This window comes from Loxodonta africana, chromosome 3 (assembly GCF_030014295.1).
Source record: "Loxodonta africana isolate mLoxAfr1 chromosome 3, mLoxAfr1.hap2, whole genome shotgun sequence".
Lineage (NCBI taxonomy): Eukaryota > Metazoa > Chordata > Mammalia > Proboscidea > Elephantidae > Loxodonta > Loxodonta africana.
In genome coordinates this window covers 89,382,664-89,395,195 of record NC_087344.1, presented here as the reverse complement: position 1 = coordinate 89,395,195, position 12,532 = coordinate 89,382,664, and the positions used below count along the sequence as shown (strand labels likewise).

At 40.4% G+C, this 12,532-nt stretch overlaps 1 pseudogene; it reads left to right on the top strand.

Annotated features, from left to right (window-relative positions):
- The first annotated feature begins 12,081 nt into the window (after positions 1 to 12,081).
- Positions 12,082 to 12,182, top strand: LOC111751026 (U6 spliceosomal RNA; annotated as a pseudogene).
- Positions 12,183 to 12,532: the final 350 nt, after the last annotated feature.

The following is a 12,532-nucleotide window of genomic DNA, read 5'->3' as shown; positions in this document are numbered from 1 at the left end:
AAATTTATATAAAAATGCAGATGTGGTGATGGGGGAATGTGTCAGTTGGATCCTCTAGGAAGCAGATTGCAAGACAGAGTTAGAAATGTAGGTTTATTGTGGGTAATGCTTGGGATATATAAAGGGTAGAAGGAGCAGGAATAGGCAGAAAAGTCTGACACCTGTGAAAGGAGGGGGGAAGGAAACACAATCGGGTAGGAAGAGCTGCAGACTGCAGTGCAGCTCTGAGAAAGTCTTGCCAGCCCAATGGAGTTACAGTGGAAAGATTACCTACAGAGGAGTCCTGTTTGGGAAATGGCCGGGCCCTCGCACTCCTCCCACCCCCATGCTTATTCGTTGGCTGCGGACTTCTTGGGAACATCATGGCCTGGGTACAAATGCTGCAGTGGACCCCCAGTGCTGCAATTACAGACTGTTAGCTCACTGCATTCCTTACAACTGACAGATAAGTTCTTCAAAGGAGATATGAGTGATGAACCTCCATGGCTGCTACAGAGTATGTGAGAATTTTCTTCTAATGGTGAGATAGGAAATAAGGCCAACAACTTAGAGTGAGATTGGGAAAGACGAGTTGGTGGTTTGAGGAGAGAGAAGAGGTGAGAAATAGTTATCCAAGAAGAAGAGTGAATCAAGCACAGAAATATCGTAAACTTACCAGCTAGCACCAATGGCTCACTTGTGTTCAGTCATTACGAGTTTAAAATGAGATCAGTTAGTCTGGTTGTATCCTTTCCTCTTTTATTTATTTATTGCTTGTGTGCAGGCATGGAGAGTTGAACTTAACCAGGTTTGTCCAACTAAGGAAGCGAAGGGCAAGAGATTTCAGAGTATTTGCAAAGAAGTGATTATAATAATATACAATGGAATCTAGCAGGACAAAGAGAAAAGTGAGGACACCAGTTGGTTGTGGAATAATGAAAAGGCTCAAAGGACTATAAGTCCTGGTGGACTTGTGGAGGTGGTAGTCTTTGTTTACCTTTGGCAAAAGCAGTTTTGTTGAGGGATAGATGGCAGAAGTAGATTGCAGGGAGTAGAGGAATGAGAGGGAAGTGAAGAAGTAGAGACATGAATTGTAGCCAGTGCTTTCTAAGCACAACAAGATGAAGTTCTGGTTGAAACAGAGGTTTTTTTTTTTTTTTTCCTCCAATTTTGTGGAAACACAACAAAATGCCAAGCATTTGCTCCCAGCAGGATTCTAGAAGGGGCCCAACCTACTGGACATGCAGGTCTTTAATCTAGCTTTGTCCGTTAAGGCTGGGTAAAAGACCACTTAGCCCAGATGCTGTAGATGGAGACGGAAGCCTAAAGGAGCTTGTATTAAGTCCCCTTTCCTTCAGGCCCTTTTGAATAGAAAAGTCTATGAATACGGCTCTGAGGATCAAATTCTAGACCTGGATGAACACATTAGAGAACACAGAGAAGGAGTCCTGTTTCTGACTTAATGCAAATTTGTGCTGGTCATAGTTTAAAAGCAAATAAAAGAGCTCCATAAAGATTGTGTTACTGTGATATTGTAGAAGCAGGGCAAGACTCAGCCAGAAAACCTGGTTTCTAATCCTAGCTCCACCACTCACTAGCTATAACGCTTGGGCAAATCGCTTCATCAGCTTCAGACCTTTCATCTCCAAAGTGGAACTAGTAATGCTTGCCTCATTACACTGTCTCAAGGAATAAAAATAATGTGTGTAGAATGTCTAGCACCATGCTTAGCAATGCAGTAGATATTCGGTAAAGGTTTGTTGAATCTGAACCAATTTTATTTATGAATAAATTACACACACACTTCTCTCCACCCCACCCACATTTAAAAATATGTATATAAATAAATACCATCCCAGAAATCTTTAAGAGCGTGGGAAGATGCCAGGTATTTTTAAAGTGGGTTGACTTTGTTTGCACCATCTGTAAATTATTTTACAATTTCATATTCTAAACAGGACATACAGAAGCAATGGAGAGAACTGCATGAAGAAATGGAAAAAAAGAAAACAGGAAGAAGAAGCTAAGAAAAAAAGGAAATGGAAGAGCAAGGGGAGGATGACATCTGGGGAATTGAAGAAGAGGGAAGTGAAGAGGATACTGTTGAGGAGCTGGGAAATGACAGGCATATGAAGGAAGATGATGTTGAAAGAGCATTCTTGGATAAAAATGAAGTTCGTGTTGACCAGAAGGATGAACTCTAACTGGGGGGAGAAAGGGTGACACTTAGAAGTAAATAATGTTGCTTAAAAAGAAAAATGTTCATGGGGTTGGCAAAATCTGGGGGAGCAAAATTACCTGTGTTTTTCAGGACTTTGAACATTTCCACCCCAGATATAGTGTACCGGAATCCACATTTTAACAAGATCTCCAGGTGATTCTTATGTATAATAAATTCTGAGAACCACTGCTCTGCTAGTGGTTTTCAGAATTGCAGCATTAACCTCCCTGGGAACTTGTTAGAAAAGCAAGTTCTCAGCAGGGGTGCAAATCAGAAGGAACAGTCTCAAGGCTCTGTTTTTTTGTTTTTTTAATGAGCTTTGAATTTCTGTTTCCACTCCACCTCTTTTGCTCTGTGCAACCTTGGGAAAGCCATATCACCTTTTGGGTGTTCTCCTAAGTGAAAAACCAAAAAAAAAAAAAACCCAAACCTGTTGTCCTAGATTCCGGCTCATAGCAACCGTATAGGACAGAGTGGAACTGCCCCATAGAGTTTCCAAGGAGCTGGTGGATTCCAACTGCTGAACTTTTGGTTAGCAACTGAGCTCTTAACCACAGCGCCACCAGGGCTCCTCCTTGGTTAAAAAAAAAAAAAAATCCCAAACCCATTGCTGTCAAGTTGATTCTGACCTTTTGGTTAGCAGCCATAGCTCTTAACCACTACTCCACCAGGGTTTCCAGTAAAGTGCCTGATAAATAACATACAGTCAACCAATGGTAGCTATTACTACTATCATTATCATAATGTTTAGGAAATCGCTGGTAAAAATAAGCATCTGTATAAACTTAATCCTTACTTTCAATTTGTCTTTGGACACCCAGGGATTTTAGTTTGTTTAAATGCCCATATTACTTAGTATTTACTGAACAGTGCTGATGGATGTACTTGTGGACAATGCTTTTGTCTTGCAGGTGTGTCAAGAACTTAAACACAAAACCAGACTTTGTCTTAATATAAAGAATGGAACTTTGTGAAAGTCCTTTGGCTTCTTTGCTGTTTTGTGCCCTAATTCTTAAATAGCTGCCGCTCTATTGCTTTTTTTTTTTTTTCTATTGCAAGTTAGCTGGTCTTATATTTACCTTTCTGTACTGCCTGGTCACAACATCATTGTGATACACATTCACATAACCCTTTACAGGTTACAAAGCACTTTCCCATAATTTTTGTGGAGTTCCTAGGATTCACTCAGTAGCCCTGGTGATACAATGGGTAAAGCACTCAGCTGCTAACCAAAAGGTAGGCGGTTCAACCCACCAAGCAGCTCCATAGGAGAGAAAACCTGGCAATCTGCTCCCTGTAAAGGTTAAACCTTAACCAAACCCCTTCCCACTGAGTCAATTCTGACTCATAGAGACCCTATATAGGGCTTCCAAGGCTGCAAATCTTTAGGAAGGAGACTGCCACATGTTTCTCCCATGGAGCGGCTGCTGGGTTTGAATTGCTGACCTTTTGTTTAGCAGTCCAGGGCTTAACCAGTCACCAAGGCTCCTAAGCTGAGTGCTTAACCATTGCACTACCAGGGCTCCTGCTGTAAAAATTACAGCCTAAGAAACCCTACAGGAAAATTCTACTCTGTCATATGGGGTCACTATGAGTTGGAATCAACCCAAGGGCACACAACAACAATGCTGCGCTCATTTAATCCTTATAATCGACATTGTAGAGGATACCATTATTATCTTCATTTTACAGATGAAGAAGCTGCTTAGAGCAGACAAATCCCTTGCTCAGGATCAAAGAGCTAGTAAGAGGCAGGTCCGGTATCTGAACTCAAGTTTGTCTGGTTCCAAAGCTTATCCTTCCACCATACAAACTTGTTGAATGAGTGAAAAAAAATGTTGAATGAGTGAGTGAATATCTATTATTATTGAATACAGGGAAGTTTTCATAAAGAAAGTGACTTTCCAGTGAGATCTGGAAGGATACCAAAGAGTCTGTCCAATGGAGAAGGGAATATGTGGACCAGATTTCAGAGTCAAAAAACAATGGGGCAGCTGGATGACAGGAAGTGGGGCAGTGACATCAACGAGGAGCAGTCAGGGCCCTTTCTTCCTTCCCTCCCATAGTCTGGTGTCTGGTATAGTTTCTGGGCCTTATAATCATTGGAATGTTCTGGTACAGGAAACTTGTCTTTATACCCGTTTCTATAGCGTTTAAGAGTCTTCCCCCTGTGAAAAAAGCTTCAAGATGCTGAGTCTGAACATTTTGCTCTTTGGGCCTGGAGGGCTGGTATGTGGGATGATCTATATTTGAGTGATTTCAGTCTGATGTGAGCATTGTTTACGACGAATGTCTACTCTGATTGGTCAGGCCTGTGCTTTACCAATTGTTACATATTTTCAATATCACCAGATAAAGTACTGATTTTCATGCAAAATTTTGGGGGAGAATTAAGCAGTAATTTGCATTATTTTTTATTAAGGCTGATGTTTTTACTTTTATTTTCTTTTGCCTTTTATTTTAATTCCTCGTGTAAACACTATTCCAGAAATTAAGGTAATTTTAAAAAGGAGAATGCAAGCAGAATTCCACCCATTCTGCACATGGATTTTTACGTTTTTTTGTTTCTTTCTAGGACTTATCCTTTGAATACCACCATTCTTCCCCTGAACCATACACCTCCAGGTGAATTTTTTTAAAAATCTGATTATATTTTTAATTTTCAAAAGTCTTGTGTTCAGTGAAAAAATTCGCAATCCATAGAATAGATTAAGTACTCAAGAAGAGAATAGAAAGTACTCATAATCCCAATAACCAGAGATAATCGTGCAATGTTTATTGCATTTCCTTCCAGTTTTGTGCGTGTTTGTTGATTGGCTGGTTTAAGCTTGGGTGCAGAGGGTTTAGTTAATCACATCCTCAGTACATGGCATTTTATCATCTTCAGCCAGTGACAGTGTCACTTTAAAATTTTGTCTATTTTTTCCCTTTTATTCCCTTTCGCATCCCCATATAGGCAACCAAGTTCTATTTAATGTACATCTTTTTGGTTTGAATATGCTCAAAAATTGTGAACTTTTGTGTGAATGTATTTTTCACTGATCATTACTTTAAAATGCATTCATATTGCTGTGTATATATATAATCAATTGCTTCTAATCACTGCATAAGACTTCACAACGTAACATCTATCACATTTAGCTATCTATTCTCCTGGGGATAGACAGCCAGGTTGCCTCCAAGTCCCTGACACCATGAATAACACTGCAATGAATATATTTATGCACAATTCCTTATGCGCCTGCATAAGAATTTCTTTGGGCTATATCCCAGGAGTGGAACTGTGGGGTCATAAAGTGTGTGAGTTCCTAGTTTGCATAATTTATGTCAGATTGCTCCCTACACTGGCTATATAGTCTGTACGACCAAGGCATGAGGATTCCAGCAGCCCCACAGCCCCATCAGCTCTTAGCATCTCAAGCACTCAAATTTTTATAGTTGGGTAGGTGTAAAGAGATAGCATATTGCTGTTTTAATTAACATTTCTCTGATGTTTTTGAGCCTGTCTTCATAGTCTTGATTTTTGGGTTTCCTCTCTGTTCATGTCTTTTGCTTATTTTCTTCTGGGGATTGCTTCCCTCTTATTTACATGCAAGAGTTTTGTGCATTAGGTATTTCAAATATCTTTTCCCATTCTCTCATCACCCATTGACAGTATCCTTTGTTGAATAGAAATCCTTAATTCTGATGTAATTATACTCATCATTTTATCTTATAATTTGTGCTTTTGAAGTCTTATCTTTCCCTTATACTCAGTCACAAACTACTGTTATTTTCTATCATATTTTTTACATTGGCTTTGTGGTTTTTCTTTCATATTTATTATATTTTTAATCCTTCTAGAGTCCACTCTTGTATGAGGTGTAGAATTTTTGAAAAACGGTAATTATACCATTCAAGTCTTCAATAGCTCTGCTTATTTTCTGTCTGCTTGAAAAAAAAAATTTTTTTTGATATGTTAGTTTTTGAGAGGGAGGTATTCAAATCTTCAGCTACAATTACGCATCTATCTATTTCTCCCTGAAATTCTGTGTGTTTTAAGACTGTATGACTCTGTTCATCTATGTATCTTACCTATTGCATCTCTGTTTGGCTTTTGTTTCTTTTATGAATATATAAATTTTTATCCCTTGTTATCTTTTGAGACTAAAATTCCTCTTTGACAGATATTAAGATCACAATCCAATTCATATTTGCCTGGTATATCTTTTTATTTTTAATCTTTTTGTCTCTTTATGCTTTAAATATGTCCCTTGCAGTTCATTTGTTGTTGGATGTAATTTTTAAAATCCAACTGGTATTTGATCTCCAAAGGAAACACAGGATAAGAGAAAGGAGAATGGAGGCTGGAAGACCTTAAAACAATATAGTGTATGGCCATTTCTTCTTTCATAGGAAATAAACTTATTTGGGCCTGAGTTTCTTCATCTGTGAAATGGAAGTAACAACACCTATCTTAAAGCCCTGATGTGAAGAGCAAATTAGGCAACAGATATGAAAGTCCCTTGTGAATCAAAAAGTGCTATGCAAAGTTTAGTTACTATTCTTGCTCTTGCATTCATCACAGGCTTTTACAGTCATTTGTTTAGATGCTGGTTTTTATCTGAACTGCTGCAGGGGAAGTACCCACCCTAAACTGTGCTGGTCCCTGTAAAATTGATTTTCCTTTCTTTATAATAATGAATGGACAAAATATCAAGATCATGTTTGACCTGGGAGGTGGTTTCCCTCCAAAGAGTCCTAAAGCGGTAGGGCAGAGTAACTCACTAGTAGAGCTGCCAGACTGCATATACCTGAAATCCTGGTGCAATGGTGCTAAACTGGGCTCCAGTCACTTCTCTACTTCAAATTAGATGTGTGACTTTAGCTAGATCACTTAAATTCTTTGAGTCTCAGTGTCCTTGTAATGTGAAGGTCAAAATAAGACTTACCTCTTAGGGTTGTGGAGTCCTGGTGGTGCAGTGATTAAGAGCTTGGCTGCTAACCAAAAAGTCAGCAGTTCAAATCCACCAGCCATTATTTGGAAACCCTATAATGGTTCTACTCTGTCCTATAGGGTTGCTATAGTCAGAATCAACTTGATGGGCATCTAACACCACTTTGTGGCTAGGTGAGTGCAGTTCTTTTTCGTCTCTGAAGCATATAGAATTGCCTTGTTTCCTTGAAGGATGACTGTTGTCCCCCTCAAGGCCCTAAGTCTTCAGAATTTGGACCACAAATACTTGTCAGCGGGATAGAGCCTCACAAGAGAGATTCTGTTGGTAACTCAGCTTGTTCTCACATATGAAGGATTTAGATTCAGACTAAACTGATAGATGGTGGGTGCCTGCTATGTTTTCTGGAATAGGCTCTTCTACCACATGATTGCTCATAAACCTATAATAACTCCAGGCATTAGGTACTGATATCCCCATTTTACCAAAAGGAAATGGAAGGTCACATAAATTAACGTGACCAAGGTGACAAAGTTGATAAGGAGAGGGGAGACAGTCTAATGTAAAGCGAAGAGGACTGGGGTTTGGAGTCAGACAGACCTAAATTAGGATCCTAGCACTGCCATTTACCAAAATCTCTTAAATCTCAGTGTCTTTATCTGTAAAGTAGGGATTATAGCAGTACTTACCTCACACAAATGTTGTGAAGTTGAACTGAAAGAGTATATTTAAGGCAGGGAAACCCTGGTGGTATAGTGGTTAAGTGCTATGGCTGCTAACCAAAAGGTCAGCAGTTCAAATCCACCAGGCGCTCCTTGGAAACTCTATGGAGCTATGAGTCAGAATTGACTGAATGGCAGTGTTTTTTTTGTATTTAAAGCAGAGTCCTGGCACATGGTAGGTGCTTAATAAATACTTAGGTAGTTGATTAGTATACTGGGAGCCCACAGCCCACAGACCCCACCTATGGTGCTACCTTGTAGGAAACATCGATCATCATCAAGCTCCTTTAGAACTTTTCACTGGACAGTCAAATAGTTGACCTTACAAAACCCTTGGGCTGTGATTCAAGATGACAGTCCCAGGAAGGAAATGAGGCAGCAAGATACAATGAAAAGAGCCTAGGCGTGGGAGTCTGTTGACCTGGAATCGAATGCTGACTTTTATTTAGTGTGTGGGAGACCTTGGGCAAGGCACTTTACATCTTTGATCCTCAGTTTCCTTATTTGTAAAATAAAGATGATATTCCTTACCTCACAGGCTTGCTGGAGTTATAAATACAGATGGATGCAAGTGCTCTTTTTACAGTTTTAGAAACGTTGTGTAAATGTGAAGGGTTTCGATTTGTGTTTACTAGTCTCCTCAGAACGGAAGTAAACAATGATAACGTGAGGCCTCCTCCTTCCCAGTGAGGGAACCAGGCCTAATTAACTATTCGACAGTACTGTAGCTGTAGCAGCAACCTGTGCTCAATTACCAATCACTATGCCTACTAAATCTGCAGCCCCCCTGAAAGGCAGCACTGTGCAGACCATCCCCACTCACACCCTGCCCCAACACAGGTGTTTGGACCAGAAGTAAGAATCTGACCCACAGGCAAACAATCTGTGGGCTTGTCAATGATCTACACATGTGACCTGGCCCTGTCCCAGGATTTGGATAGATGATTAATTCTCTTTCAGGAATTTGAATTGAGAAACATGAGGCAATTAAGACAATTAGCAGCAAGAACCATGACTATAAGATGTAAAGAGTGAAGCCATGAGGCTGAGTGGGACTATGTGTGGGAGGAGATAGAATCTGGACTGTGACAAACCAAAGGTCTAAGGAAGCAGAAATTATGAGTAAGTAGAAGCTACGAGGTAGAAAAGATATATATGTTTATTCAACAATATTTCTGGAGTTCCTTCTACGTACAGGGCACTGTGCTAGGCTCTGAATATACAAATATGTCTAAGACAAAGCCTCTGCCTCCTTAGCACTTAATTTAAGTGGGAGAAGAGAGACAAGACAAACAAATGAATAGTTACAAATTGTTTTAAGGGCCAAGGTGAAGTGAAATACAGGGCTAAGATAAAACATAATAATACTGGACGTACTTAAATAGAAGAGTGAGGGAAGGTCCAGCTGAACAACTAATGATTAAAATGAGACCTGAAGAATAAGAAGCCAGTCATGCAAAGATCAGGGAGAAGAATGCTTGTGTCAGAGAAATGTGTAACCGCCTGCCTCCATGAAGAAACTTGGAAAAAAAGCAACGTGACTGGAACAAAGCAAAGGAAAGGGAAGCAGCATGAGATGAAATTTGGGGGGATAGGCAGGAGGCACAACACACAGGACCCTGCAGTCCTTGACAAGGAGTTGGAATTTTAGTCCCAAGGTAGAGAGAGGCCATCAGAGTATTTGAGGCTAGGTGGTAGTTTAGTGGTAGAATTCATGCCCTCCAGGCAGAAGACCCAGGTTTGGTTTGTGGCCAATGCACCTCTTACGCAGCTACTACCTGTCAGTGGAAGCCTGTGCATTGCTATGATGCTGAACAGGTTGTAGCAGAGCTTCCAGACTAAGACTAACTAGAAGAAAGGCCTGGTGATCTACTTCTGAAAATCAGTCAGTGAAAGCCCTATAGCTCACAACAGTCCCATCCGGCCATGGAGACGGTGCAGGGCTGGGCAGTGTTTCGTTTTGTTGTGCATGGGGGCCAACTCGACAGCAGCTATCAGCAAGTGACACAATCCGGTATAGTGTTGTAGGTAAGCTTGAAGGTGGAGGAGTCAGTGTGTCCAAACCTAAGTTCTACCATTTACCAACTGTGTGACCTTAGGCAGATTGCTTAATCTTTCTGTGCCCCAGTTTATCTATAAAACTGAGATAGAATTAGGTTTTACCTTGTGAAGTTGTGAAGATTTAAATATATGTAAAGTGCTTAGACAAGTTCCTGTCACATAATAAACACCCAGTAAATATAAGTCCTTATTATTATTTTGTTTTTAAAAGGTCACTGTGGCTACTGTATGGAGAATGAACGTGGGGGGTGAGGGGGAGAAGGTAAAAAATGAATGAGGGGAGGCAGTTATGAGGCTGATTAGTAGTCTGGATGAGAGGTGATGAGACATGAGTGAAGTGGTGGCCGTGGTGGAGACAAAGAATTGGACAAATTTGACATATTTTTGGAAGTAAAATGTTTATATCTTACAAGTAGATTGGGCATCGTAGGTGAAGAAAATGGAAGAATCAGGAAGAACTTGTAGGTTTCTGGCTTAAGCCACCAGGTGGATGGGAGTGTCATTTCCTGAGAAGGAAGAGCCTGGGGGAAGCAGGTTTGGCAGGTAAATTAGGAGTTCCATTCTAGACACGTTAAACTTGAGATACCCATGAAATATTCAAATGGATGTCAGTTGGGCGGTTCGTTACAGGCAGTCCCGGGTTACAAAGGAGATACGTTCCTAACTGTGTTTTTAAGTCTTGAAGTCAAATTTGTAGGCAAGTCGGAACAGGTGCATATGGTTCTTATTTAACCTTACTTTAGTGCTAGAAAAGGCTCAAAGCCTTTTCAATGATTTAAAAGCCGCACATGCAGTAAGTGAAGGCGATTGTGATGAAGAATTTATTGGGAGTAGGGGTTGGTTCAACCGTTTGAAAACCAAAACCACCAAACCCATTGCTGTCGAGTCAATTCCGACTCATAGCGACCCTACAGGACAGAGTAGAACTGCCCCATAGAGCTTCCAAGGAGCGCCTGGTGGTTTTGAACTACCAACCCTTTGGTTAGCGGCCATAGCACTCAACCACTACGCCACCAGGGTTTCCAATCGTTTGAAAGTGAGGGCAAATTTACAAAACATTAAAGGGCAAGTATGAGTTGTCTGCAAGTGGGATGTTCTCAACCTGGGGATTTCCTGTACTGTTGTTATTACTCTTGTGCATACAATTTGTGATATACTGTAGGGTAGTGCTATTCAGCTGTATGCATCCCCTCCTAATGGAATCAGCTTTGCTCTTCCCCGAAGCATGCTGGGGATAAATTCAGGATGGACTCAGGCTAAGGTACAATGCTGGAAGTGGCATGACTGGGCCAGCAGCCAAGGCCAAGGAATGCCTTAGCAACAGGAAGGAAAACATCTGGGCCTAGACGTGAAGTCCCTGGGAACACTGACTGCCCAAGGACATGGAAGAAAAACAATGAGCCTTGGTCCCAGCTGGAATGGTATATAAGCTTATGTCCCTTGCTAGGTGGTTGTGGAGCACTAAACTGGTCCAGCCCCCACCCTGGGCCATGGTCCTGTAAGTAAGCTTTCTCAATAAACCATATGTCATGATCTCTGGTTCTGGAGTCTTTCTTCAGTCTCTGGGAGATGCGGCTGACTTTGGGCTCAGGTGCCGCTGGGTTGTTACCCAACATATACATATATAAATTCTATCTCTCTGTCAGACTGCTGCCTAGAGTGACCTGAAACATAAAAATCCCCCAAAATGAATTTATCACTTGTCTGTAAGCCAGACATTCATAACCTGGGGACTGTCTGCATAAGTTTGGAGACCAAAAGAGAGGGCTGGAACAAAGATATGAATTTAGAAGTCATTAGCATAATAAAAAATGAAGACATAGAAATAGTTGATATCATCTAGGAAGAGAGTATACAGACAGAATTGAAAGGAGCCAAGAAGAGCCCCAAGGAGCACCAAATTTTAGGATGGTTGAATAGACAAGGAGAATGATGAGAGGCTGTAAAGGGAAAGTAAAACCAGAAGAATGTGGTATCACAAAACCAAAAAGAGGAGAGTGTTTAAAAAAAGTTGGAGAGGACAGCCGAGTCTAAAGTTGTGAAATGTTCAAATAAGACAAGGACAGAAAAACGTTGATCCCTGGCTTTGACAAGAGCAGTTTTAGTGAGGTGGGAGACCTAAGCAAGAATCAAAGGGGTTGAAGAATGAAACGGAGGTGTGTTAGCTCTGACAGGGCATATACTAAAATTGGAACAATACAGATAAAATTGGTATGACTCCCACATAAAGATGACACATAAATTTGGGAATCATTCTGCATACCTCTTGAATGGTTTTGACTTTTAGGGTAATGTTAACTTTTATATATTCAAAAGGAAAATTAAATCAACAAGAATGGAAAGGGATACTGAATGCAAGCAAAAACAAATCAATCTAACTATATTTCAATAAGCAATATAACCACTCTGAAGGGAAAAAAATCTAATCCAAGAAACTATTTTTTAACACAGTACTTTGACTACCTACATATATTTAGCCTGAAAACAAAACAGAACAAAAGACTGCAAACAAATCTTGAACCCTATTTAGTGGGTTGTTTTTGGTGGTGGAATGGATGTAACAATTCTGAAACTATTTTGTGTGTATCATACCAAACCAAACCCAATGCGGTCGA